This window comes from Rhinatrema bivittatum, chromosome 17, assembly GCF_901001135.1.
Source record: "Rhinatrema bivittatum chromosome 17, aRhiBiv1.1, whole genome shotgun sequence".
NCBI lineage: Eukaryota > Metazoa > Chordata > Amphibia > Gymnophiona > Rhinatrematidae > Rhinatrema > Rhinatrema bivittatum.
In genome coordinates, this window is record NC_042631.1 from 22,815,761 (window position 1) to 22,842,236 (window position 26,476).

General features: G+C 43.0%; 1 long non-coding RNA gene across 2 annotated transcripts in view; it reads right to left on the reverse strand.

The window, feature by feature from the left end:
• LOC115079556 overlaps positions 1-26,476 on the reverse strand; it is a 291,802-nt gene that overhangs the window by 244,344 nt on the left and 20,982 nt on the right. The window contains exons 1-2 of one of the 2 annotated variants that reach the window (XR_003853322.1): positions 25,443-25,648; positions 16,689-17,310 (exon numbers count right to left, since the gene is read on the reverse strand). This is a non-coding gene — a long non-coding RNA (uncharacterized LOC115079556). Of the gene's footprint in view, positions 1-16,688; positions 17,311-25,442; positions 25,649-26,476 lie in introns of those variants that run through there. The other variant, XR_003853321.1, reaches the window with a different exon arrangement.

Here is a 26,476-nt window from a genome sequence, read left to right on the forward strand (position 1 = left end):
ATGACGTCCACACAACCATTACATAATCTCACTAGAGAAGAAAGAACAGCTTGCATAGCCCTTCAGACTGATGATACTATCACGATACGCCCAGCTGATAAGGGGGGCGGCATAGTGATTTTAAACACGGTGGACTATGATAGAGAGGTGATGCGTCAATTGGCTGATCACAAATGTTATACACTTTTGTCATGTGATCCAACATCTGAGCTCCAAGAAATGATTCACGATTTATTGGAGGAAGGGGAAGTACAAAAATTATTAACAAAGAAGGAGAAACATTTTCTATGGGAACCTTATCCGAATACACCGATTTTCTATATAGTTCCTAAGATACATAAAACTTTGACAGCGCCCCCGGGACGACCAATAGTCTCTGGTATACACTCAGTGTTAGAGCCGCTTTCAAAATATGTGGATTCTTTTTTGAACCCATTGGTAAAGAAGAGCCGCTCATATATTCGAGACTCTTCGGAGTTTATTTCTCGGATTCAATCTTTGAGTAATATTGAGGAGGGATGGTTATTGGTTACGGCGGATATAGTGTCTTTGTACACAAATATCCCCCAAGTGGACTCTCTAAAGGTAATTCAGGAAGTATTAAGAACTAATGAATTTTCGGAAAGGAAGAGTACATTTATAACAAAGGTAGCCAGTATAGCTTTAACGAGGAATTTCTTCCGATATAAAGATGATTATTACCAACAAATACAGGGGACGGCCATGGGCGCCACTATGGCACCCTCAGTGGCGTGCCTGTACGTCGCAGAATTCGAGGAACGGTATATTTATGTGTCATCTTATTGGTCCAAAATCTTGAGTTGGGTACGCTTTATTGATGATATTTTCTTTATTTGGACGGGGTCTCTACAGGCTTTTTTTGAGTTTAAATTGTGGATGAACTCTTTGGATGTTAATTTACAGTTTACTTTTTCATCACATGAGTATACTATCTCGTTCCTAGACTTACAGATTCATAAGCAAGCTCGACGATTGTTAACGTCTATACATACAAAAAAGACAGACCGCAACAATTTGTTGCATTTCAGCAGCTTCCATCCGCAGAATCTCCGAACAAACATTCCGGCAGGACAATTTTTGAGATTGAGACGGTTATGTAGTGGTAGGGATGAATATAAAAGGCAAGCAGAGTCAATGCGGGATAAATTAGTAGTACGAGGATATCCAAATAGGACCATCAGGAAAGCATACAAGAGAGCATTATATGCAGATCGAGCTTTATTACTTCAAACACGACAACGTACGGAAGAAGAAAGATTAGTATGTGTACTTCCTTATTCACAAAAAACTCATAAGATTCAAGATATCATATTGCAACATTGGCATGTCTTAACACTTCATGATTCTTTAAAAAATAGACCGGTATTCGCCAAAACTAGAGGGCGTAATTTACGAGATTTATTAGTACATTCGGATTCACAGACAGAACATACAGGACAAATTCCTGGGCAATATAAGTGCCAAGGCTGCTCAGTATGCAAGCATGTCATTGAGACACGGAGTTTTCAACATCCTACCATGTCTTATAAACAAGTATTGAGCCACCATTTTGACTGTGGTACAGACAAGGTGGTATATGTCATTTTATGTCCATGCCAGAAATTATATATTGGACAAACGAAATTACCAATACGGACTAGGATTATACAACATAGGAGCTGTATACATACAGCCAAAACAGAATCCCCCCTGGTTAAACACTGGCAGGATTATGGTCATACAGAAGATCAGCTCAAATTTTGTATCTTACAGCGACGTTTAAATAGAAGGGGAGGAAATATTTCTCAGGATTTGCGGCAAACAGAGCAAAGATTCATTTATTATTGGCAGACCATGGCACCTAAGGGGCTTAATGCCGCTATAGAATGGGAAGCCTTTGTGTAAAATTAAGTGTGACAAACGGGGTAAGGCACAGATAGTACGTTTGGTGGGTGGGAACTCATTGCGTATAACATATGCTTTCTGGAAGAGCATTGATTGGAGATAGATTCGGACGTGAGTTGGGATTGGATGTTATAGAAAACGTGGAGAAGTATATAAGGGTGGTTTTGAAAGGAGGATCCTCATTGTAGAAAAATCTTTGCAGCTGACGCACGGCTACATGCTGAGGAAGGTGAGTGTGATGAATGATTGCAAAGGAGGAAGTTGACTAAGAACGGTTTGGGGTTGTTATTGTCTTGATTTTAAATTTATAGAAATTGAAGGTGGTTGAGTATTACCGGGAATAACTTTGAAGTCAAATGAGAATGAATTGAACAGCGGTAGCGTGCAGTTGCTTTGGAAATATTCTGAAAATTGTGAGAAGAGCTTGAACAGCGGTGGCGTGTAGTTGTTTCGGAAATATTTCGAAAATTGAGAGAAGAGTTTGAAACTGCAACATTATTGTGAATAGTAATTTCACTGTGGAGAAAAAGGTAATTTTTACAATTTAAATAGACATAAGTACAATGTGAGGGAGCGTTATTGGTCTTGCCTCATAGGTGTTACATTAATAGAAAATTGTACTTTGTAATGTCCATAGGTGATGAGAATCAGTTAACACTCTTTGAAAGTTTGTATCCTTGGTAGACGCCGGCAGAGAGGAGCTGGTGAAGAGATAAAGGTAAGGTTCTATCAGTCTTTTTGGGGGAACATTAGAAGACGATGCCAGATTAAAAGAAATATTGAGATAATTTTTAGAATCGATTTAATTTTGAAGATGGTTTTAAAGATGAGGATTTAATTGAATAAAAGAAAATTCCTTTGAAAATGCTTTGTAGGATCACATTCATGTTCGGTAGTTTTTTAATTAAAATCTGGAGCTATTTAGCCGGAGTGAATTGGATGTGTTGGTCTGAATCCACTCCTTTCAGATTAGGCAGGAGTGGGTATCAGGTTAGAATTTTCAAATATCAGGGTTTCTATTGTAATTATTAATGAAACATCACAAAGTATTTTTGAATATTGTTGACAAAATAGGGGTAAAGAAGATGTTTGAATATTGTTGAGGATTGGGTAATTATATGATTATGGAGGGGTGGGAGGAGCATTGTGGGTAATAGATTTGTTTTAACATAGTTGTGTGCTTTTCAGATATATGAAATAGAAGACATTGGTTTTGTTGATGTTTGGTCTCTATACAAGTAGTCCCCTGAAGAAGCCAACATTGGCGAAACAAGGCCCTTGTCGGGATGGAAGATGGAATCTTCAAACTAGAACATACCACTAAATTGTGTTAAGATTGATGGGCATAGCAATTAAGCTATGCAGATAAAATGTTTAATAGTTTAGTGGTCGATTTGTTACAGAAGACCAAGTATAACATCACAGAGTATATGTAAGTCCACTGAGGGTGAGATTGAGTTTAGTAGTTAGGAGAAAATTGAGGGTGAATAACTGTTGGACTTTTAGGATTTTTTAATGTGTGTAATAGTCATGTATTTGATATAATTTTGTAATTTTGTATTAATATATGTAAAGTGAGTGTTATTACACTAATAAAAAATTAATAAATGTGTTAATAACAAAAACATTGTGGGGTTTTATAAGTTGGTTGAGTACAAGTAAAAAGTGCTAGTAGTCTCCAACGGTATCACGTTGGGGTTTTTTTGATAAATATATATATATATATATATATATATATATATATATATATATATATATATATATATATATATATATATATATATATATATATATATATATATATATATAACAGACTACCATGCACCATGATTTCACGCTATAGGGTTATTCTGATTTTGTTTGTGCCTGCTTTCTTCAGTATTCCTATAGTAGCTATTGATGCGCATATCCGCGGCTATTTTATAACTTACGCGTGTGCATGTTGCATGATATTAAATAGCCTGACCGCGCACAAACGTGCGTTCAGTTTTCAGTGGGCGTGCGCCTATACGTGTAAACCCCGCATCTACTGCGGAAGTCGGGGAATTTTCAAAAAAAGGGACACGCAGCCACTCCCTTGCCAGTTTCAACAGTTCGTCCACCAGTTTGCCCAGTTAATTTCTAGGTCCTCCAACCCCCCCTCCCCCCCAGTTTAATAGCCTTCACTCCACCCAGTTACCCCAGACCCTTAAATCACCTCAGTTATGGCTATTTTTTATTTATTTATTTATTTTAAGCTAGCAGAAGTAAACTTACATGCCGCTGGACCTGGGTTTCTCCAGGCGCATAAGTATTTATGGGCACACCCTGAAATGCCCATGCCCACATGCCGCCCCTGTCTGCAAAGTTTTGAGATGTTCACGTAGTGGGAGATACATTATAAAATGCACGGGATGCACGCACACGTGTGAACCCGATTTTAAATGGGCACACAAATTCCAATTCTACTATGTAAGTCAAGGTATTTTATAATGGGCTCGGGTCCACGCCATTGCCAGTTTCACCAGTTTGCCCAGTTAAGAGCTAGGTCCTTCAAACCCCCCTGGTTTAATAATCTGCATGGCCAACACTTACCCCAGTCCATTTAAACTCATTAGCAATGGCTATTTATTTATTTATTTATTATTTATTTAACTTGTACGTCCTCCATAGCAGAAATAAAACTTACGTGACATTGGACCTGGGCTCGTGCCGGGGTGCGTAAGTATTTCCTGGCATGTTTTTTGGCCATGCCCAAAATGCCCACACCCCTTTTAGAAATAGAGTGAGATGTGCGCACAGCGGGAGAGACGCGTGCATGTGTGCGGCTTTTAAAATTGGGCCTGTGCATACAAACCCGACTTGTGCACGCCTCTCCCGATCTTGGCACACACCTGGGTTTTAAAATTCACCTTTATGTGTGTACGTTTCCCCCCAAAATTCTCTGCGTGTATTTTAGCAGGTGTAATTGTGTGCAGGTCATGTTGCTGGGATAGTTTGCATAGTGGACTTATGCATGTCAGTCCACTCTGAAAATTGGTGCAACTTATGCAAGTAACTTTCAAAACATTTTGTGTGTGTAAATAGAATTTCCATGCATGAATGGGCTTTTGAAAATTCTTACTTTTAATGCACGCAACTCCTCTGAAATTTCACCGAATTTTCAAAAGTTTTACGTGTGTAAATGGGCTTTCGAAAATTGCTATGATAAACGCCCCTTTGAAAATTCATTCCTATATGCGTATTTACTGGCGAACATATACGATATTATAAAATTACACCCCCTCCCTCCTCCCCAGTGACAAGGAGCTATTTAGCATGCATGCGAAAATACTCTCGTATGCATGCCAAGTGAGAACAGGATTCGTTGAATCGGCCTCTGAGCCTTTGAAAGTTTATCCCATGGCATCACAATAAGGTAGAAGAACAAAAAACACAGGTTAAAAAAAAAAAATCAAGACGTGGAGCCTTAGCCCTCTTTTTGTAACATGTCGATAGAATTAAAAGGAACATTGTTACTTACTTGGGGGCAGTGATAGTGTTGAAGGGGAAATATCTTACACGTAATTGCTTTTTTGAGCAGAAATGCTTGCAGTGCTGGCGCCTGAAGAGGGATCATGCCTGCGCGAAGCCTGGTGCTGTACGTTTCTTTAAAATGCCTGGCAATTAACGTGAACCCTTTTCAGATATTGCTAAAGGCGCCTACTTAACCGGATTGGAAGTAAATTATGCGGCTTGCACGAAACTGCAGAAAGCAGATGGGGGAGAGACCCGCTAACGGTTTTCTACTGCTTTTAGGTGGATGGGAAAAAAAAAAAATAAAACCCCTACGGTCAGCCCAGAAGATCAGTACAAACCTTGTGGCATAACTATGCGGTCGCTAAAAAAAAATGACAGCGTACGGGTAGGTCATGCGTGGGGGAAGGGTACGGAGAGAGTAATTTTCAAACAGCACATGCAGTGGTTTTAGGGCGTCTTACTTTAGGCAAATTTTCGGAGAAATCTACCCTCCATTCTCTTCGGAAAAGCAGCCAATGTGAAGAATGAGCCCCCCCCCCCCCCAAAAAAAATCTGCCGTGTGTTTTGCACTTGGTGTTTGCGTGGGCGGCAGAGAGAGGAAAAATAGTATCCGTGCTTTTGGAAATCAAATGCCCACCTGCAGTTTTTTTCTCTCCCGACCTGATCAAGCCCACAAGAGCCCCTTCTCTTTCCCACAGCACTTGCACAACCAATTTTATAAGCCGGGCAGATTCGTGCACAAGGGGAGAAGTGCGAATATCTCGCATCAGTCAAAAAAAAAGGGGTGTGGGCGGGGCATGGGCATTCCAGGGCGGGGCCAAAAGACGTGCATGCAAGTACCTATGAGCCTGGGTGCGCACGAAGGTCCAGTGCTGTATAACTTTACTTCTGCTATAGAGAAGGTGTAAGTAAAAAAAAAAAAATAAAATTACAGGCATATGTGAGATGTTTGAGGTATTTGGGACGACTGGGGGGGGGGGGGGGGGGGCGGGATGCAGGCTAAAGAATCGAGGGGTTGGGAGAACCTAGCAGAACAGTGGGCAAACTGGTGAAACTGGTCTTCAGCTGGAAGTGTACGTAATACAATACAGGCCGACTTAGGCTGCAGGGTGCGCACAAGCTTAAAATGAGGTGCACAGGTACACACGCCTAGGCTGTTTTATACGATTTGCGTGTATGCGTGCGCATGCTTTAAAATTTCCGTGACCCTGGGCACACACCGACGCACACGTGTCTATGCGCGCCCATTTGAAAATTACCGCCTTAAAGGTGAATTTTAAAAGCTGGACACTGGAGGAGATGTAAGTTTAAAAAAAAAAAAAAAAGTTACAAGCATCTGTGAGGGCTTTGAGGGCTCTGGGTCACCTGTGGGGAGTGCAAGCTAAATAACCAGGAAGGGTTTGTATGACTTAGCAGTAGACTGGGAAACTGGTAGAAAAAACTGGTGAAAACAGGTCATGGCATGGACGCGCGCCTGTTATAAAATTCCCTCATTTCTGCAGCTCAAAGCCAACATTACGCGGCTGTGTGTGCACACCTGTAAAATTAGGAGCCCACTTAGGCGCACCAGGGCTATTTTATAACGTGCGCATATACTGTAAGCAAGTTTAGGGGTGCAGGGATCTGTCTGCTACAGGTCACTGCCAGTTGCCCTCCCATCTTACTTGCGATCCTAAGTCAGGAAAAAGACAATGTGCATTCTCCCCAGAAATAGACTTTTATTTATCAGATTTGGTATGATATAACATTTAGGAAATAACAATTCCTGTCTCTAACATCCTGGACACTAAGCATCAGTTTTCCCTAAAGAAAGTCCTGTAGCATGGGTTGTTACAAACATGCCATAAACCTTAGCCTGCTTAATATATTAACATCTATGCCTAACTTACTTACCCGATTCCAACTTCAGGCAACACCTCTAATCACCTCTGAAGTGGGCCCTGGCTGGAGAGCTGGAGAATGTGTGCAGGGAAGGACTTGCTTCCTGGGCTTGGTCCTGGGCTTGGTCCTGGCTCTGGTACTTGCTGGGCTGTCTGGGCGTGCCCTTGCCCCTCCACGTCTCAGATTTTGTCCCACTTTCTGCAACTGAGCAATCACCTCATCTCTCCAGTCTCCGGGCCACACTTAGTCTTCTCCCTTCTCAATAGCAGGGAGTGCTGGTCCACTTCTGGTCCCCCCTTTCACTTTCAGGGATTCTTCGGCACAGGTTTCAGGGTCGCTCTCAGGATCCACTCTCTGGGTTTGCGCCTTCCTTTTCTTCTTCTTTGTCCCCCCGTCTTATAATTCCCGGCTGAGGAATACGCATAATCTCATGCATAACCTCATGGTGGGTGGAGGGTCTTTTGCCATATTACAGGTCATCTTCCCCCCTCCCCATTACCTCCGTCTCTGACCCCCCCCCCAAGGGTGAGGGTCTTTCTGACCTTTGCTGGCCTTGACTCATCCATGGGCTTAAGCTGTTGTCTCTCGGTCTGCTTTTATTGTTTGGAGAGACGTTTACAAACAGGCAGATCTGATGAGCTATTCTTCAGTGAATCAGGGCAAAAGTTCTTCATTTTCCACTGAGACAGTGCAGTTTTAAAGTTCACCTGGGTAAAAGTGCTTGGGGGTCTGTCAGTTTCTTGGCTTATTATGATTCATATTTGATTCAGTGGTAAACATGAGATATCTCCCTACAGTACGTGCGTGCACTTATTAATTTGATTTAATTTTTTATTCCGCTGATTTATAATTCTCAGTGGATTATTACATCAATACACACACAAACAAAAAAAAACTGTAAATACAAAGCATCAGTGAGGAAAATACAAGGAGCAAACAGACAGAACAATAACACAAAGCAGTCAAAAACTCGAGTCAGCAAAACCATATGACACATGCTCGTTCTGAAACCGACGCGCCTCTGGGCCCGCGCCGACACACGTATATATGCACACTCGTTTGAAAGTTCCCATCTTAATCCTTTGAAAATTAGGTTGCAGGACTGCACGCTGGATGGCAACATTGCCCTCTTAAGTCTTTTAGAAAAGCAGGAAAAAAAAAAAAAAAAAAAAGACATTATGGGGCGGCTTTTAAAGGCCCGGTGACGCACGTAAAGCCCTGGGATGCGTGTAAGTCCCGGGGGTAGAACGGGGGCAGGGGCGGGGCCAGAGGCCTCCCACACGGTGGCCATTGCTGCTGTGTCGGATGATCGTGTGCCAGCAGGCTGCCGGCGCGTGCAAATTGTGCCTGCCCGGAGGCAGGTGCAAAAGGTAAGACAAGAGTCGGGGGGGGGGGGGTTAAAGTAGGGCTAGGGGGGGAAGGGAAGTTCTCTCACAGGCCGCTCCGATTTCACGCTCGCAAGTTATAAAATCGCATGTCCACGTGTGCGCGCTGGGTAGCGCGGGCGCATGTCTTAAAATTTACCCCTCTGTGCTTTACCCTCCTCTCTTGCAGGACTGTTTACAGAATTGATTTTGGTCCTATAATTGTACAGGAATAGAAGGAAGGACGGTCATTGTCTTGCAGTTTCCAAGCCCTGCCTACTAAGGATTATATCGTAGAGAGAGTGCGTGAAAAACTCCTCACCGAAAACAGTGTCAAAGTCCTACTGTTCAGCTCCTGCAATGTTCAATAAAATCTGCTGGAGCAAACTCTCTTTGCCCTGATGCCTACCTCTACCTTCAGTTCTAAGAAATATTACCTTTTCTTTTCAAATTTAGTGTTCGATATTTATGATGTCTATCTCACTGCTAGCCGTATATACAACTGGTTGGGCTAGTTCACAAGGGAATTCAATCATCTGGTTATAATAAAAGGCTTGATTTACTAAGCCTTTTCTTCCATTCCATGCCTACGGGGAAAAAGCTTAGCAATTGGTGCTCAAAATGTGTAATTAATATGAAATAGCATCTTTGCATAAAAGAAAAAAAATATATAGGGAGCCCAATTTTATAACGTAGCGCTTTTGTAAACACGGGCCTCAGCCTTCGTTTTCAAAGTCAACTTGTGATTTCGAATCTTCTTGGAAAATTAAAGTTGAATTTCGAAAAGCCCGGCGTATGCATTAATTAGGGGATGCGCAAATGTGTCAGGTTCCCGCGCGCCGAGCGGATTTTTAAAAGCTGCAGAGATACAAGCGTATCTACCGGAGCGCACACGTCTCAGAAGATTTCACAAAGGAGCGAGGAATGGGCCTGGCCTGGTCGGGGCATGGGCACGAAGCTAAAATGTGCGCATAAATATGAGAACCTGTGCCGCCCGAGGCCGCCAGCCGCGTAAGTATATGTCTGCTATGGATGACATAAGTTAAATAAAGAAAAATAGGCAAATCTGCAGGGTTTTAAGGGTTCGGTTTAGCTGGGGAGAGTGAAAGCTATTAAACTGGAGATTTTGGAGGACCTCTCTCAACCTGGTGAACTGGGGATGAACTGGAAATAGCATTGGCACGCACCCCTTTTAAAATCCACGTATTTTCACAATAGAGGTGGCGTTTGTGCCCCCTTGCGCGCACCCACTTAAAAAAAATGGCACATGTGCACACGGCAGGCTATTTTATAACATGCACACATATGGGCGTGTACGTTATAAAACGGCAGTGTCCCCGGGTGCGGGTTAACACATGTGCGCCCGTTTGAAAGTTACCGTCCCTGGTGGGTGCACGCGAATCCCCGCACAGTGCACGCATGCGCATTTACACTTGGATGGGAACGGGTGCACAGGTTCTCGTGCGCATTTACGTGCACGCTTCCAGTTTTAGAAAGTACGGGCTTAGCTGGTTTTCCTGCCCTACCATTCCCCCCCCCGGGAATAGCCTCTTTTAAGTACTTACGAGTACTTACGTATACTCTTTTAAGTATACGAGCAAAATAGCTTCCATGTGTGCTTTTCAGTCTTAAACCCCTGGAGTAATTTTTTTAAAAGGCCTATGAACGTGTAAAACAGCATTTTAGGCCCGCATGTGATTTTGAAAATTCACTCCATGGTGCATAGAAGGACGTTTCTAGGCTATCTACTGATATGTTGGATTCCAGGACAGTAACTTTTAAACAGGCGCGTGGGCGTTCATTGGCCCTCGCCCAGGGACACAGCCATTTTATAACACAAGCGTGTTTATGCGCGCATGTTATAAAACAGCCTCACCGCACGCAAATGCGCACGCAATTTTAAGTGGATGCGCGCACCTTTGCGCAAATGCCGCTTCTACCGCGTAAGCAGGGGGATTTTAAAAGGCACGCACGCTGATGCATTCGCCACTTTTCCCAGTTTGCCGCCAGTTCACCCAGGTAAGGGATAGGACATCCAACCCCCCTCCCCCACCGTAGTTTAATAGCTTCCCTTCTCCCCTGCTAGCCCTGACCCTTAAAACCCTGCCGATCTTAATCTTTATTTTATTACTTAACAAGTTATCGTAGAAGAAGTAAAATTACAAGGCAGGGGGGGACCCCAGCGTGCACCTGAGCACGTAAGTAATTACGGGCCAAGTTCAAGTTAAAATCCAGGATCGCCCATGCCACGCCCCTCTTTTGAACTTTTCATTTGTGCGTACAGTGGCGCGTGCGCGCGTACGCAGGTGGCTTTTGAAATCCGCTGGGCGCACTGCGGTCCAACTTGAGCACTTAGCTCCCGGCTTTGGCGTGCGCAGGGCTTTTAAAATTCACCTTTTAAGAAAATACGTGCCTTTGTAGGGATGCACGTGGTTTCATTTCTTTTTTTCATTTCGGAGGCGTTTTTTTTATTCTCGTTTCCTTTAGGCTTCATTTAAGTATATTTTGTTTGTTTTGTTTGCTGAACCAAAATGAACAGTGAAATTAAAAAAAAAAAAGAAAAGAAAAAAAAACTAAGAACGACCATCCCCTTCCATCCTCGTCCCTGGACCACACTTACTCTTTCTGTGGAGATCTCCAATGTAGTAAGCAGAAGAAGCAAGCCCGAGGCACTCCCTTCTCTGCTGCTTCCTGGTTGAAAACAACAATTGCTGGCCTGAGGCGAGTACAATTTTGTTGTATGGTTTTAAAATTTTGCATCTTTGGATTTTTTTTTTTTTTTTTTAATTTACTTTCTCAAAACGAAAGTCAACAAAAACTTTTTTTTCCATTTTATTTTTTTTTTACGAAACGTGTTTTTCGTCACATTTTTCATTTCGTTTAAAATATAATGCACACCCCCTGTGCCTTTTTTTTTTTTAACTCCATTTCTCTCCTATGCTCCATTGTGCAAATATAGACTATGATGGCAGATATAGACCGTAAAGCCCATCAAGTCTGCCCAATTTCACTCCTGGCGCAATACCACAATACCCAAGTTGACGTCTATCCTCCTCCTTCACAGTTAGAGTTCCGCTGTAGTCAACCCATGTCCATACATACAAAAATGTCTTAGGGACGGTAACTTTGCAATATCATTGGTAACTTATGTGACAGCAATGTGCAAAGGTTACACCAACTTTCAAAGCAAACCTACATTCATAAATTTGCTTTAAAAACTATGCAAGAGAACATGCACAGCCTCATGTAATGCTTAACTTGTGCAGGTGAATTTCCATGTATACTCGTTAAAAATCAAAAGTACGCAGATAGGAACATGAGAACATGCCATACTGGGTCAGACCAAGGGTCCATCAAGCCCAGCATCCTGTTTCCAACAGTGGCCAATCCAGGCCATAAGAAACTGGCGAGTACCCAAAAACTAAGTCTATTCCATGTTACCGTTGCTAGTAATCCAAACGTCACCCCAACCTTTTCCCCCGGAATGCCTCTTTTTTTTTTTTTTTTTCTGCATGCATTAAAAGTGCTTGCGAAAATGGGCCACCTGCCCATTTTTATGGACACAAACCTTGGGCGATTTTTATAACCCGCCATTTACATTCAGAAACCAGTGTTTTATGCACATAAACAGCTCTGAATATTCACCCTTGAAAGGTTAGCTCGCGCAGATTAATTTTATATACGCCGTGTCCTCCGTACGATAGGGACCGTGCCCTTTCCGGGTGTGCCCCTATACTCTGCCGAGGCAGCCGGCTGGATTTCTGCAACCTTCTCACAAACCTGCTCACCACGTTGGGGGGGGCGCATTAACTGGGCCAGTACCGTGCCTGCAGTGCTTCCCATAAGGAGACAACTTATATCTCACGTTTGTCATTGAAACTGAAAAGCATATTTGCATCATTCCCATAACTGTCCCTTATGAGAAAAAAAAAAAAAAGAATTACTATAGTATAGTATTACTATAGTAGATATTATATTTTGCTTCTAATTAAATCTAGCCTGATTGACGGCATTAAGGCCAGAAGACTGAACAGGGTGATGAATAACTATACATGGTAATCAGATTTTACATTTTGTTCTGCATAGGCCAAGTCTGTCATAAATGATTTTTTTTTAAGGAATATATTTAGTGGATATACCTCTTCCTTTTGTTTTGTTTTTTTTTTTGTCTTTGACTGATCAGAGGTTACCTCTTCCTTTCACTCCTGTCTCTAAGAAGGAGCATAAATGCCAGCCTCATCTTCTCCGGTTTCGTCAAATACTTAAACGCTCTGACATTTTAATACCCCAAAGCTGCCTTTTGGCAGCCAAACTTGAGTGAAAATGAAATTTAAAGCGCATCAGATTTAACTGTGGTTTGTGTGTGACTCCAATACCTATGTTTAATTTTGTCTATGGATTGGAAAAAGTTAATTTCAAGCCTTGTTTCTCTTGCTAGCAGCAACAACCTTTTAAACAGAATATTATTGGTGAATCATACAGAGCTGGTTAAAAAAAAAAATGAAAAAGTGCTTTTCAGTTCCACCATGCAGTTGTTTGGACGACAATTATGGCAGCTGAAGTTTAATCATAGTGTTTGATAGTTCATTTTCTCAATGTCAACATGAGGTGCTGGGGAAAAAAAAAAATGAATTCTTTCGTTTGATAAGCTGACTCCAGCGCACTGGACTCATTCAATAGAAAAACTCTTTCACCAGGCTACAGCCTGCATTGGTTTTTTTTTTTTTTTCTAAAAGCCACCCAAGAAGAGATTAATCACAAGGAGGGGGGAAAAAAAACTCAGCTTCACCCTCTAGCTGCAGGTCGCAATTTTTATTTGTATGGAATTGGCTTTCGGAAAACTGAAGGCTGCCCGAGGGCAGAGACCTGATATGAGAAGAACCTGAGAATGAAGCAGCGGGGATTGATTAGCCCGACTTCGAATCCCACACTCCATAAGCACACTCCAGCCGCAATCTAACACACCGCTGAGCTGAATAGACAAGAAAAATTGGATTCCTTCCTAATATTTAACCTTCAAGTCAGCTCTAACAGTTGTTGATGTGTTGTTCTACTAGCAAGTTACAGAGTGGCTTTTTTTTTTTTTTTTAAACAAAATATAGTACTATATGTACACACACACACACACATGCAGGTGGACTTTTTGGGGGTAATTTTCAAAAGCAATTTACGGCTATGCATGTAAAATGCAGCTCGGTTTGTATAAATGGGCTTTTTTGAAAATTACCCCGGGGAAGAGGGGTGGACTCCTGAAAAAAGCGAGGAAGCAATTTTTTGTGTGAACCTGAATGGAGGCATTCTAGGGTTGGAGTTGGGGCGGGGAAATCAATTTATGCGTGGCGCTTTCGATTTTCAAAAGCTACGTGCAGAAATGCTTGCGTGAACATTTATACCCGCTTCCTGCTTGCACGCTACAGCGCATGTGGTCCCGCTAATTTTCAGAGAGGACACGTGCGTCATCGTGCATCTGGGTCTATATCTGTATCTCTCTCTAGGTGCTTGCGTGTATGTATTTTGTATATTTGATACGTGCGAATGAGAACCCACACTATCCTGCTGCTCTGCAGCTGGCGCTCAATCCCTTCTGAAATACCAATTATTTTTTTTTTCTCTTGGAACATGAAATGCAGGTTAAAAAAAATGAAACAAAAGAAAAAGGAAGGGAAATGTGGAGTTTTAGTCTGTCTTTTTTCAAGTAACGCTCAAGAAAGCTTATAACATTTTTAAATGCAGGTACAATAATTCCCTGTCCTCAAGAGCTAAATCTATATGGATATCTGAAAAACAAAGGTACATTACTAAATCCACATTTGTTAATGACTATGAATTGGAAAGATATTGTGCTCCCTGTTGTATTTCAAATTGCCTTCATAAATGCAAAAAGTACACCAAGGTGGTGATATAACCAATGTACAAGGTCGTATTTTGTGTGTCAGTGATTGTTTGTTAATTACTTTTATGCTTGTTGACATGTACAACATCACCTAGTGTATTGTTTAGGCGATTCAGAATATGAATAAAGGTAAAGGTAACTTTCAAAGGGGCACTCGGGTTCACATTGGCGCTCATCCAGGGTTGCTGCTATTTTATAGCATACATGCACATATGCACTAGGGATGTGCATTCGTCCTGGATCAGGGAGCCTGAAACCCAAAGGAATTTTTTCCAAAATTTCGGGAAAAATTAGTTTCGAGTTTAGTGAGCACTAACAGGGAGTTAGTGCGCACTAACCCTGTTAGTGCGCACTAAACCAAAATTCGGGTCTCCCCCAAATTTTAAAGGCCTGAACCGCAGGAAATACGAGATTTCCCGCAGTGGGCCAAAAACGAAGCCCACTTCGCACATCCCTAATAAGCACATATGTTATAAAATAGCCTGGGAACATGTATGTGTGCACCCTATTTTGCAAGTGGGCATGCACAGCCACGCACATCTGGATTTGAGCCGTGTCAGTGGGGGAATGTTATAACCAGCACTCGTCCCACACCATGACCAGCTTCACCCGTTCATCCACCAGTTCACTCAGTGCAGAGTTAGGTCCTATAAACACCCTTGGTTTAATAGCCTGCAGCCCTCCTCCCCCCCCCCCCCCCAGTTACTCCATACCCTCTAAACCCCTCGGGGATGGCTGGGGGGGGTTTTTTTTTTTTGGTTTTTTTTTAATACTTACATCTCCTCCATAGCAGATGTAAAGGTAAGCGGCACTGGACCTGGGCATGTGCCCAGGCAGATAAGCATTTGTAGGCACATCTCTTGGCCCTGCCCTGGAGTGGCCACGCCCAGCTCAAACCACGCCCCTTTTTGAAGTGGAGTAAGATGTTCATGCATCGGGAGACGCGCGCGCATGTAGGTGGCTTTTAATATTATGCTGAGTGCGCGCGCATGTCCTACATGCGTGTGCGTCCCCCGATTTTGGTGCGTGCCGGGCTTTTAAAATTCACCTCCAAATGAGCATTTACTGAATGTAGGCCCGTGGAGATTTATGCTAGTATTTTATAAACTGTGTGGTGGGAGCCTTTTTCTGCCCCGGAAGTATGGGTATATATTTGTAATGCAGGAAAACACACACTCTCTCCACCTATTTTATGAAATTCCACGCATATAGGGGCAGATTTTCAAGGATTTATGCTCATAGGGGGGTTCCGCATGCCGGGCCTACTTTCAAAAGGCCCGGCGGCGCGCATAAAGCCCCGGGACATGTGTAGGTCCTGGAGCTTGAAAAAAGGGGTGGGGAATGGGCGGGGCAGAGCTTCCAGGCACAGCAGCCATTTGACGCTGTGCCCGGAAGGCAGGCGCACAATGCGCATAACCTACGCCTGCCCAGAGGCAGGCGCAACTTATAAAATAAAGATATGGGGGGGTTTTAGGTAGGGCTGGGGGTGCGGGTTAGGTAGGGGAGGGGAGGAGAAGGTGGGGCGGAAGGAAAGTTCCCTCCGAGGCTGCTTCGATTTTGGAGTAGCCTTGGAGGGAACGGGGAAAGTCAGGAGGGCTCCCCAAGGGCTTGACGCGCGCAAGGTGCACTATTGGGCATCCGCTTGCTCGCGCCGAGCCCGGCACGCACAAATCTGCACCCAATTTTATAACATGCAAGCGCTGTGCCTGGAGGCTCTGGCCCCGCCCATGCCCCACCCCCTTCCCGCCCCTTTTTGAAAGCCCTGGGACATGCGCGCGTTCCAGGGCTTGTGAGTGTTGCCGAGCCTATGCAAAATAGGCTCAGCGCACGCAGGAGCGGGTTTTCGGGGTTACGCACGTAACCCTTTGAAAATCTGCCCCACTATTTGGTGCATATACTTTTGCCAAGAGAATTTATGTGCATACTTTTTAAAAGCAAGAAGTATTCATATGAATTCTAACTCTACCCAGACTTCACCCTGGTTGTTTAAAAGTACATGTATACAGTGCATAACTGCATACTTTTATGTGCGTATCAGTTAGACAGTTTTTAAAAGCAGTATTTTCTGTAGGTAGTACAGGTTAACTCAGGTTAACTCAGGTTAAGTGGAACCTAGGTCGAGTGGAACCTAGGTCGAGACCGCTTACCTTGAGACCGGGAAGCACAGGAACTGAAGGTCACCCTCTCAGGGAGCAAGGAGGGACAATCCTGAGGATGCAGTCTGTAGAGTAATCCAATCGGACCGTCCAAGTCCGGGCAGGTAGCAGACAGAGAGGTCCAATTAGGTAGTCCAGGTCAGGGCAGGCAGCAAACAGAAGAACCAAGGCAAACAAATCCAGTAGGCAGGCAGCAGGCAGAGTAATCCAATAAGACAGTCCTGGTCAGGGCAGGCAGCAAACAGAAGAACCAAGGCAAATAGGTCCAGTAGGCAGGCAGAGATCCGATAAGACAGTCCAGGTCAGGAGCTGAAGCAACAGGCACGGAAAGCAGCAAGAACACTCCCCAATCACACTGTGATCGAAGCGAACTCAGGAAGGAGCTCTCCTTAAATCTCAATCCCTTCCCGCGCAAAACTGAAGCTGGTTGGCGTCTGACGTTAGGGGGCGTGTCCGAGGCGCGATTCGCGCGAGACTTGCCTCCGGCGTCGGGGATGATTAACAGACGTCCTCGGAGAACGCTGAGCCCGAGCGGGGCGGACGCGCTGCTGGCGTCGCGGGAACAGGGGTGCCGGATGCGGAATCACGCGGACCTCGGGTACCTCGGGAAAATCTGCCGGTACAGGAAACGGTAACACTTTATATGCCAAAATCCATTAGAAAATTATCTAAAGCAGTACTATACATTATGAGGTGAATTTTAAGACCTGTGTGCATGTGCACATATGTGCATGTTTGCCAGCTCGCGCACATGGACACTGGGATTTTATAGTATACGCGCATGAATGTGCACATATTATAAAATCAGTTTTATGCACGTATATATGCATATGACTTTATATCGACACGCACATGTGTGTGCAAATGCCGCCTCAATCGAGTAAGTGGGGGGATTTTAGTAGGTACGTGTGCCGACGCAATTACCTATTTCCCCAGTTCATTCCCAGTTCACCCCAGTAAAGGCCTTCCTAAACCCCCTAGCTAACTTGCCTCCCTTTTACCCTATTAGCTCCGACCCTTAAAACCCCGCTGACTAGCCTGGTTTTTGTTATTTTATTACTTTCACGCCATCCATAGCAGAAGTAAAGTTACGCAGTAGGAGACCCCACCACGCTTGTGTGCGCAAATACTTAACGCAGAGTCTTCATGTTAAAAGCTCGGTCTGCCCATGCCTTGCCCCTTTCTTGAACTTTTTGATTTGTGCGTGCACCAGGAGATACGATCGTACTGACGCGGTTCGTACACACCGAACCGAATTACACCTATATCTCCCAGCTTCGGCACGCAAAGCACTTTTAAAACCTGTTTAGTTTATTTACACCTGTCCTTCATATGCCACACTTCTACTAATATCTCTTCTGACATGCACAGCACTACCCAGTATTTAGCACATTTAGAGTAAATGGAACAACAACATGTAAAAATCTTACAGATATTTAACAAAAATTCCTTGCCCTCTAGGATCATGGCTCAACATCTGGGTTTTAGAATGGGACGTAGCTAGGGTTCTGCCAGATTGAAAAGGCCACTGTTCCTGGTGGCACAAGGAGACTGTTCCTCCACTTCCTGCCCCTCCTCTAACCAAAGGACCAGCATGGCATGGAGAGGATGAAAAATGATAAAAAAAAAAAATCCTAAGGAAACCATTCCCAAAGTTTCATCTGACAAGCAACAATGGATATCTTCACCAGCAAACCTACAAAGAATGAGAGAGGCACAGGATTGTGTCAAGTGGGATATGGTATCAGAAAAGAAAATACCAAAAAAGGCAAGAAAAGGAGTCTTATAGTCGAGAACGCATGATCTAAGGGATGTGCATGCATCTTCATTTGTTTCAGTAGTTTATTTCACACACATAAATTTGATTTTAAGCACATAAGCAATGATTATGTATATAAAGGATAATTTTATGACGGTACACAGGTAGAGCTAAAATCTGCAAGTAGAAAGTACTCACAGAATTTAGCCTGAATTTTCAAAGTGCACTTACATGTACAATAGGGATGTGCATTTGTTTTTAATGAATGAAAAAAAATGCAACAGAATCAGGCCCATTTTTGGTTTGTTCCAAAAGCAATGAACTGAAAACAGCTTCCAATGAAAATACCCCCAAATTTTTGAGTATTTTTGTATTTGTTGCTTAAAAAATAAAATGGACCTCCGACGACACCAGACCTTGGCGCTGGCCTGACACCAAGGCCAAGTCCCAGGCCTAGTGCCTAGTCCTGTCATTGAGGTCTAAGCCTGTACTAGGACTCAGACCTGAGGCCTGACCCCAGTGTCAAGGCTTAGGCCTAGTCCTGTCACTGATGCTTGGTCCTGGTGCTGGGCCCCCAGCTCTGGCCATGAGGTTTGACCTCAGTGCTGGAGCCTGGCCTTAAAACCTAATCCTGCTGCCAAGGCCCAAGCCCAGCTCCGAGACCTAGCACCAAGGCCTAGGCCCGAGCTCCCAAAATTATCTTCATGTCCCAGTGCATCAAAAATTAAGCTATCTGTTTAGGCGATGGTGCCAGAGTGAAGTCACTGCAATGCCTTCCTCCAGAGCACATGGCACCATTTTTTGGCCTGGAACAGCCCAGCCAGGGCTGCTGGAGGCCCTAGGTTTTTGGGGGGTTTTTTGTTGTTGTGGCTTTTATTTGCATAACTCCCCTCCCCGGGGCAATTTTCAAAAGCCCATTTACCCATAAAAGCCAGGGTTTTATGCACGTAAACCTTTTTGAAAACCAGGCCTATAGAGGGTAATTTTATAACAGCATAAGCAGGAATAAAGTCTGTGAATAAGTCCACTTTGAAAAATAGGGCAGTGCTTGGAAACCCTGCCAGACTTATGTGCACACGTTTAGACCTCCTTCAGAGCAGAGCGTGCACATCGGCACACACACTTCCAAAAATTTTTAAAAAAGTGTGCACGTAAATAAATTTCCCTGCCCCAACTCCTCCCCCGGAAATGCCTCTTTGTTGTGCGCATAAAAATACGTGCGTGAGTTATATGCACATAATTTTACAAGCACAGTCCTCCCAGGGGAGTTTCCAAAAGCCCATATCTTGCATAAAATTGGGTTTTATGCTCATAAATGCTTTTGAAAATAAGGCCCGCAAAATGCCATTTACTTGCATGAACTATATCGAAACAAATGAAACAAACCAACAAAATGCAATGTAAAAAAAAAAAAAAACCACACACAATAAAAAAAAGGACAAATCAAAAGAATGAACCAAAGTAAAAAAAAAAAAAAAAAAGTTTTGTGTGCACATCCCTGCAATGAACACTTCACTCCTAGAATAAGAGATGGAAAAGATTGGATGAATTGCGTCCTTGGATGAATTGCGTCCCATACGAATCAGAATCCCAGTGTGTGTGTGTGCTTGTCTGTCTGTGCTTGCTTACTCTGAATTCAGCTAAGTTCTTTCAGTTTGCTGCAATGTGCGAAACACCGGCATTCAGATTCGCAGTGGGCGAATCCTTGAAAGTGTGAAGCCGATGTTCAAATGCGTTCCGATTTTAAATCGTAGCGCGCTGTTTATGAGATGTGAAAAAGATGATTGCAGCTCCTGTAAAACCAGTGTAAGGCTCCTGCTTGTACAGTGCTCTTCTAAACTATTGCAGGCCCAGAGATGAAGCTGTGAGGCAGAAGAGTTATAACATGAAATATAACTGAAAGGGCTGAGCAGTCAGTTCAAATTGGACTATAATTAAATGTTTAGAAAATTCTGTGCTTAGCTCATTTTAAAATCAAGTGTTTCTTTGTAGCAATTTCCTTTCTTTAATTACAATTTCCTGTCTAGTTTGACATTTACAACACAATCTTGGGGGACATGTTTGTGATTTATTATTCTTGCTCCTATCAGGACATCACTCTGCAGAAATTAGTTTATAAAATAAGAGCTCAAATTATTATGGCCTTTGACCAATAAAGCTGACTCATAATTTCAGACCCTAGGAAAAAAAATATATATTTTTTTTTTTTGACAGCCAAATGCAAAACACTGTTTGGGAACGATGTGGGAATTTTCCCCTGTTCTGAAACAATAAGAAATGTATAATCAGACAGGGTGGAGGATTGGTGTGGAGGATGAAGGATGTGGCATGAGAAAAGCAAAGTTGGGACTTCGTTAATTGTTTCATGGAATTGGAATCATCGTTCCACTAGCACCGAGGTCACACACATGGCTGTGCAATGCAAGAGCTCACACAGGTTCAGCTTATGGCTTGTTAGGTTCTCAGTATCTCTTGCAGGCTGGTTTATGCAGATCTATAAAAAAAAATGGATGAAAAATACTATAACACAAAGCTAGCCCTCCTTTCTACTAGGTAATCATACTAGCTAGGGTTTAAAAGGCACAAAAAAAAATGATTGATTGTCTCATGGTTTGGTTTTAATGTCGGATATTGCACATACCCACGGAATTGTAAAAACTAAACAAAACCCAGTTTACCAACACAATTCAGAATATTGCAAAATTTTGCATAGTTTAAAAAAGGTAAAAATGCTTATAAATATAAAACTGAGAAACATATTAGAAAAATATTATCCAGACATGGTTCTGTTTTGAGTGAAGTCTTCTTTTCCATTTACTAATATATTAGTTTGATTTTTCAGATAAAATGAAGCCACACTGCTCATTTTTTTTTTAGATTTTGGCTAATTTTAATGTGGATTGACTACATGCATCTTTTTATTTTTGGTTAAATCAAGGTCACCACACAGTTCATGTGAGAGATTTTGCACAGATTTTGATCCTTATGGCCCTAGGTTTGTATTGAGAATATAACCACAACAAGTTGCAAACTTTTATGTGAGATTATCAGCGAGAGCCATTGTTAGCCGATCAGATGTTTCCATTATGTTGAGCACAGAGTAATGAAGATAAGAAAGAATGACATGATCACTGTCATAATAGAAAATAAAACACATAAGAATAAGAATAACATAATCACCATCACCATGTAAGATAAAACACATAAGAATAAGAATATGACATAACCACCGAAACCATGTAAAATAAAAGAAAAATACTTATATATCTTCAGTAAGGCACAGAACAGACTTTTTTTTTCCCAATTTGTTTTGGTTTTTATTTTGTTATATTTTGTTTCATTTCTTTTTGTTTATTTAAAATGAAAAAAAAAAAAGAAACAAAAACAAAATAAAAACAAAAATTGAATGGAAAAACAACCAGAAGGGTCCACAACCAAAAATCACCCCCTACTCCTGGGCATTGACCTGATCCTCTCCAGCCCCTCCATTAGACCCTCTTGTTGAAAATTTCTTCATGGAGCCAGGAACAGTTCCCGAGCAGAGTGAGCGAACAATGCCAGTGTACATTTTTGCCATACAGAACAACTGAATGGGCCTGACCAGTACCATTTTCATGGCAAAAGCACCGGCTTCGATCTGGCAGTGCCATTTGCAATAGCGGTAACTGTGGGGCAGGAGTGACTTGGGGTTCACTCCTGCCCCATAAATACAATTTTCAACAAGATAAAAGGTTGGGAAAGGAGAAGATCAGAGAAGAATCTTTAAAAAAAACAAACAAACAAACCCAAAAATGAACAAAATGGTGGAGTTTTTTTTGTTTCACACTGAACGTGGATAAAGGTACACACAGGGATCAACAGTGTGCATACTTTTACCTGCGGGAAACGGAGGTAGGCTCAGAGGCAAGGTTGCGTGAACGGAGGTCACAAGGCTCCTAGGTCTGCATTTTCAAACCTAAGCATTGTTGTTTTGCGGGGAGGAAGTAGTGGCAGATTACTGCTCGTACGTTTTCCTTATAAAGTGAAAATCTGCTCATACCTTTCCCTTTGAGAATGGGCGCAAGCTTCTTGGATAAAGGACGCTGCGGGCAGCAATACCACTACCTGCCTAGTTTTGAAAATTGCCCTCTAAAGCAACAGAGTTGTAGTGGTCGTAAAATCCTCGCCCATATTAAAAACCTGTTGTTATTTCAGAGCGACATTGCTAGAAAAAAATTGTTACCAACCGCTGTCATTCAGGACCAAAATTAAAAATGAAACATTAAATTTCTTCCTCCTTCCCCTCTCTGAAGAAGTACAGTCATGTGCAATGTCATGGTGGAAATTGTAGTCCCCAGTAGGAACATTTTTTGACTCATTTTCAGTAATGTTTCACTGAAATAAAATTTGTTGCTAATATGGCTATGTGTTCTGCAAATCTCTTTAACGATGGAGGCACTTAAAAATCGGTAATGGTCTTCCCCTTTCTTTAGGCTTGGCTACATTTCTCAATTTCTATTGTTCTATTCAAAGGGCACCACTAGGTTCAGGAGAGGAATTCACTGTTCTAACGTACCTCTCTTATAGCGTCATTGCTGGTAAGGACAAAATAAATTATTAGATCTCCTGACTTCTGCCAGAATCTAATAGGATGGCTCTAATCACTTCCTGTTACTCTGTGCTATCTATGGGTAACCTTTATGATTTTCAAAACTGGTAATGAAGAGAGGTGAGCAGTTCCAGGTCTATCTTCCCTCCCAAATCCTTTTCCCTCATCCACAGAGGACATCTCTATGCTCCCCACCCCCCCCCTCCAACTGCTATTTCTTCTTTTCCCAGTCCTCAAACTCCTTAAAATAGAAGTCACTCCATAGTTTATTCCAAACCAACAACTGTTATTGTTCTGGTAAAAAAAAAAAAAAGCATCCATCAGAGAATGAAATAGAGTAGAATGGATTCGTTGATTAAATCAGGGCCATAGGCTTACACAGCTAAGCTGAGGTAGTTATAAAAAGACCGAAAAGTTCTGGTATAAATGTTTCCACAACTACATACAGTTGTTCCCTTATAAAAGGGAGAATCAATTCACATTTACAACATCTTCTACTCCTTCCTCTATTCAACAGCTCACAGGACTATCAGTAAGATACAATTTTCTCATTCCCATTAATTTTTTACCATCGAAATGTGTCCCTTCTTTATGAGATACCATGGATATCACAGACCCAAAAATCAAGGTAAACATCACCAAACATTTCAGTGCTCACTACTTCTTATACACTCTCTCTTCTCCAAGGATCAAGAATCTCTTTCTCCCAGATTTCATCCAGGCAACAGTCATGAATGTCCCTGGTGTCCAGGCCTCAGGTTGGATCTCCAGTTGTCTGCCCATTGGAAGACACACCATTCCTTGGCTGCTTCCCTGAGAGGAGAACTGCCTATCACCTCAGATCTTTCCCCTTGAGGGGGAAACCCCCGCTAGGCTCATCTCACTTGAGAGGCAGCCCTGGGCTGAACCCACTCCCTGGATGGATGCTCGCCAACTAATCCATGATGGCAACTCCCCTCAAAATCCTAAACCACCCTTTTCATAATGCCTCTAGAGGAATTAGTTTCCTTACCTTCTTAAAGCACTGCATACCCTTAGTCGACATGACACAGGATACTTACTTCTCCCCATGTTCACCATAACAATCTGCTATCTAGCAGTCATTGTGAAGATCACACACTTACATTTCAGTTAACCTGAAAAGGCAAGGTTTATGTTTTCTGTAGTGATGTCTCCTCCACCTAGAATGGTTTCAACACTTCTTAAGTGACAGAGAACACTCCCCGATGGGAGACTCGTCACATACCATTCACTGGCAACATAGGTGGACGGAACCTGTCAGGGCACATAAGTGAATTTTCAGCCACTTCCACAATGTGTGCACTTTCAGCCACGGTAAAACGTGGCATTCCTGGAGGCATAACTTGGTCATGCACATACATGAAAGTTTAAGTTGTCTCAAACGTGGGTGCCTTAACTATGCATGCACAATTTTTTTTAAAGTGCATGCATACTTTTTATCTTCAAAACTGTCTAAATCTTCATACAAAAACTATACTGCTGTTTTTGGTTGAAGGTCTGGTTGCTTTGCACGGGCTGAAAAGCATGCACGTGCTTAGTCTCTTAGGCACTTTACTGAAAATGTACCTGCAGAAAACCCTTTTCCCCAGGGAGGGTATTTTGCTACAGACCATTGTAAACTACTTTGAAAATGAGCAGATAGCTGCATTCCCCTGCTCAGCATATGCACACACACCGACACCTGCTAGAAAGGAAGTTGATTATTTAAGCTTCAGAAAAAGGCTTAAGGCTCTCCTTTTTTGTGCAGGTGTACAAATTATTTTATGATCCAATTAGTTTTAGATGATTTTTGTCTAAAACAGCAGAGACATCAAACAGCCAATAATTAAAGCTCTTATGGATTAATAAAAAATCACCAATTTTCCATACCTGGGAACTTTTGATTTCCAATCACCCTGAGATTGTTGTGGGTGTGTGTGTGTGTGTGTGTGTGTGTGTGTGTGTGCGCTCACACAAACATTCCCCTCTCTCTCCAATGTGCACAAAACACGCGTTCTCAATCTCTCACAGAAACACAATTTCTCTCTCTTCCCCCACATACACACACTCTCTCGTCACACATAAGCACTCTCTACCTCTTTCTCACAAAAACACAAATCTCTCTCCCCCCCACACACACATACATGTGCTCGCTCTCTCCCCCCACACATACATGTGCTCGCTCTCTCTCCCCCAACACACACACACACATGTGCTCTCTCTCTCTCCCCCCACACACACATGTGCTCTCTCTCTCTCTCCCCCCACACACATACATGTGCTCTCTCCCCCCCTCACCCAGAGACAGGACACTACCAATATCCCTCCATCTCTCCCCCCCCCCAGACACCAGGAACATCCCCCTCTCATGTTAAATCTCTCTCAAGTGTTTTCCTACCCGGTGGTGGCCCCTGCTGCACTGCTCTCTGTCTCCATCCCAAAGCCTCCTCCTGTGGCAGCCACGGCCCAGGGTGGACCCTCCTTTTCCCTGTGCCCTGTTGCTCCCCTTTCTCGGGAGGTCCGGATGGGCAGGGAACCCTTTTCCCGCAGGCAGCGGCAGCGCCTGCCTCCCCGCGTGCCCCGGCTCTTTGGCCTGCACGCGCTCAGCTGCTGGCGAACCGCGCTGACAGCGGGCACTGCGCCTGCGCCAGCCGGTCCTGGGCGGGAAGAAAGGAGGAAGCTGCGGTAGCCCGTGGTGCGGCATTAAAGGCCTTGCTCTGGAGTGGAAGTCGCCACGGCATGACCGGCAGAGGCGGCGCCTTTCGGGCAACGGCGCCTATGGCCACGGCCACGTTGGCTATGGCACTGGTCTCAAGCTACTTCTCTGTATCTGCATTTTCATTGGTTGCCTCATAGACTTTTGTGCTGCATGCATCATGACCGATGCCAAGCTTTCAACAGAGGGCATTGAGTTAACCTATGTATTTCTTTTGCACATCTTCCCGGTATTTCACATTTGCTCTTAATTTTGTGGACAAGGAAAGTATATTGGACACATAGTGTAAAAGCCCATATTCTTTCAACATCCACGGGAATTGCGGGTTAATAACGTCAGTGGTGATATTTGAACTCATCAACACGCAGAATGTAGTTAACCGAAGAGAGTATTGCAGGTACGTGTTATATTTACAAATTAATCATGGACTGCTGAACCTCCATCTTTCAGTTAGTTCTATAATAAATGCAAACCACAAAAGAAAGAATTAGCCTTTGACTGTATTCTTTAAAGCAAGACAATAGCCACAGCAGACATTTTGGCGATTCGGTTTCAGCAGAGCTTTTGGGTCACCGATGGATTGAATTCTTAAATACTTTCAGGTTTCCCCATCCCTGGCAATTATCCTTCTGCTGTGCATCTAGAGTTGCCGCTCTGTGAACTGAAAACTGCACAAAACATCTCAAAGTATTGATTGGTATCCTTGTTCCCTCATC